The sequence below is a fragment of the Perca fluviatilis genome, chromosome 24, assembly GCF_010015445.1.
Source record: "Perca fluviatilis chromosome 24, GENO_Pfluv_1.0, whole genome shotgun sequence".
NCBI lineage: Eukaryota > Metazoa > Chordata > Actinopteri > Perciformes > Percidae > Perca > Perca fluviatilis.
Genome location: NC_053135.1, coordinates 11,343,274 through 11,346,615, shown reverse-complemented (window position 1 = coordinate 11,346,615; position 3,342 = coordinate 11,343,274). Strand labels below are relative to the sequence as shown.

Sequence of the window (3,342 nt, the reverse complement as noted above, 5' to 3'; positions counted from 1 at the left end):
CTTCTTTTGGTATGCCTCTGTAAATAATCATGATGATGATGCTAAGTGAGAGGTATCTGATGATGACCCTCATGTGGCACTGACACTCCAGACCCCCGGCCGACTTCAACTGACCCAAAGACGACTCGGCGACCTCTGAACATGTAGCTAGCAACTTGAGCGGATGGATTTATGGATCATGAATCAGCTTCATAAAGACGAATGGAGGACGTTATGAGGTCAGCCAGAGGCTGGACTGCATGCCACACAGCAGCCTCCCTCCGTCCTTAGGCAATAATCATCCGCGGCACTATCCACTGTGCTGCAGGAATGAACAAAACAAACACACGGTTCCTGTGTCCCGTTGCTAACTCACAGCTAGTTTATGCTAACGTCTGTACAGCTGATACTTTGGCTGTTCGGGGCGAATAAACAAACGACCCAGCTGTCACATTCACCGGAATGACGCTAGGCGAAAAGTCTGCATTGCCGTGAGAAGGAATATGGCGTTTGATATCGTTTTTGTTTGTGTTTCGGCAAATAGACGGTTGCAGGTGGACTGGTGTTTACATGGTCCGTTGGAGCTGGAAGTCCGCAGGTTTGTCTTTGCCCATTGTATTCATGAACATTTCCACATTGCAGTGCTAATGTAAACTCTAAATATAACTGTACATTACATAACAGTTGATTATCGTTGTATGCTTTTTACTTTGACCGTCCGCTGTGTCGCGACTGCAGTGCTTTGATTTATCTCATACCTGCAGATGTGCAGCCTCAGTGGATGCCATCTGGGAAGAAGAGGAGGAACCTTCTAGATACAGACCAGCTGAAGGGACATCTTCTCTGAGCTGAAGCTCTGAGGTAGGACATGCTTTCTCTCAGGAGTAACAGCTGCTGATCCTGCTGCCTCTGGTCACGCCTCTATGCGTGATCTCACCTGTAGGAAGTTCCATTCACAAAAACCTACCTTTCACTCTATTGTTGTCTTTTATTTAGAGGCAGGAATGAGACTGCCCTACTGCTGAGCTCAAGATGAGAGAGTGGTGGGTTCATGCGGGTTTGAGCTGCATCCCGCTGGTGGCCGTCTCCCTGCACATCCCGCCCCCTCAGCTGTCACCTAGCTGCCCTGCAAAAGTGGCATAGTGCCGGGGAGGTGTTCCATTTCAGAGGCAGGGAGATCTTCTACAGAGGTAAGAGAGAGACTCAATGCACAGTAGTATTGTTAAATACCCCCATGGGTTGTCAACAGTGTTGTAATGGTATCCAACTGTGACTATATGGCTGACAATAGTTATTGTTTTAATTATCCTTTCAAATTATGATTAATGGTTTAACTTAATAATATATATAGTGTCAAATAATATATAGTGTCAAATACTTGTCAGTTAATTGTCACTTAAATAGTTGATTAATTTGCGAGTCATCTTAGCTTCAAATGTGACTTTTTTTTTCTGTCACCGCACATCGTCACACATACACATACACACATTAATGCCAGCAGTCACATTTATACTTGGATTAAAACATGCAAAAAATGTCACTGTGCCTTATTTGTGTTGTGAACGTATCTGTCACTGTGCCTTCTTTGTGTTGTGAACGTATCTGCCTCTGTGCCTAACGTATCTGCCTCTGTGCCTATACAATGTATAGTATACATACGTGCATTTCTCTTTTCTCCAGATTCCTATGGGGCTTTGGGAAGCTCCGATGTCGTCGTTCTGCTCCATGGCTTCCCCACCTCCCGCTTCGACTGGAACAAGGTACCCACTGCACACGCTCGGTAGCTAATTCAACACACCTCAACACCACTGGAAAAATCGAGGGCCTTTATGTGAGCAAGCCAGAGACTTTTTCCATACAGATCTGGGAGCCACTCACTCAGCGCTTCCATCGAGTCATTGCACTGGACTTCCTGGGCTTTGGCTTCAGCGACAAGCCAGTGAGTAAAATCTGGTGTCAGTTTAAGTGCCTTTTATTTTACAGATTAATTTAGTAAATCATGTTTCTGTGGTTTCCTGCTTGGTGCTCTGTTACTGTACTTACCCGTAGCTGATTTTCTCCTGTGCCTGACCATCCCAGGGTCCCCACAGGTACTCCATCTTCGAGCAGGCCAGTGTGGTGGGGGCCCTGGTGGCTCACTTGGGTCTGAGCAACCAGCGAGTGACTCTGGTGTCCCATGACTATGGAGACACTGTGGCCCTGGAGCTGCTCTTCAGGTATGTGCATGTGCCAGTGTATTTATGTAAATTGTCAAAAACAGAGTAAAATGATGAATTGCTGACCGCCCTTCCCTCTCTGTTGTTATTTATTTTTTTACTCATCATGCACCCAAACCAGGACTGACCAAAACAGCACAGGACACCTAAACCAGGACTGACCAAAACCGCCCAGGACACCTCATCGTTGACAGTGTCTTTCTAATGGAGGTACAGTGCAGTCTGTTGTCTTTGGTCATGTTGTAGATAGCCTGTTTTCAGCACCAACAGAAGGGATTTCACATTCTGTAATCAGTGAGGTAGAAAAAGAATACATCTTTCATAACAAGACCTTCTAAATTGTGAGGATTTTCTGCTTTTATATCATTGTAAATTCATCCCAAAGTCACGGTCAGTGCTGACTCTTTTATTTCCAACAGGATTATTTCCAGAAACCCATTACCCACGTTTGCTGCAGAAGGTGAGTCACCTTTTGTTTTCTTCATCCTACTCTTCAGCTCATGTGGAATCACGTAATGAAGACTTTAAAAGGCGGAATTTGGTGTAGCTGTTTGGCTGTCAGAGTTCAATTCAATTCAATTTTATTTATAGTATCAAATCATAACATAAGTTATCTCGAGACACTTTACAGATAGAGTAGGTCTAGACCACACTCTATATTTTACAAAGCCCCAACAATTCCAACAATTCCAGTAATTCCCTCAAGAGCAAGCAGTGCGACAGTGGCGAGGAAAAACTCCCTCTTGGGAAGAAACCTCGGACAGACCCAGGCTCTTGGTAGGCGGTGTCTGACGCCAAACGGTTGGGGGTGTGATGAACAGTGGCGATAGTAGTCACATTAATAATGGAACAGTGACTGGATGTAGCGGGAAGCTGCAGGGTTCAGCAGGACGCAGCATGACATTGCAGGGCATCGCTAAGCTCAGCAGGGAGGGCAGCAGGACCACGCGGCGACAGCTGCAACCAGGGTCTTGGTGCCAACGTTCTCCAAGGAAATACGCGCTGGGGAAAAAAGCATAAGGACTCCGGGGAGTAAACTCCCCAGAAGCTAGGATTAGTAACAAGCATTTCTGGGACGGGCTGCACACAAATAGTAATAGTAATAGTAACAGTAATAGAAACAGTAATAGAAAGGGAGAAGAGAGAG

At 45.6% G+C, this 3,342-nt stretch overlaps 1 pseudogene; it reads left to right on the top strand.

Moving 5' to 3' along the window:
- The first annotated feature begins 323 nt into the window (after positions 1-323).
- LOC120554167 lies at positions 324-2,685 on the top strand (annotated as a pseudogene).
- The last annotated feature ends 657 nt before the right edge of the window (positions 2,686-3,342 follow it).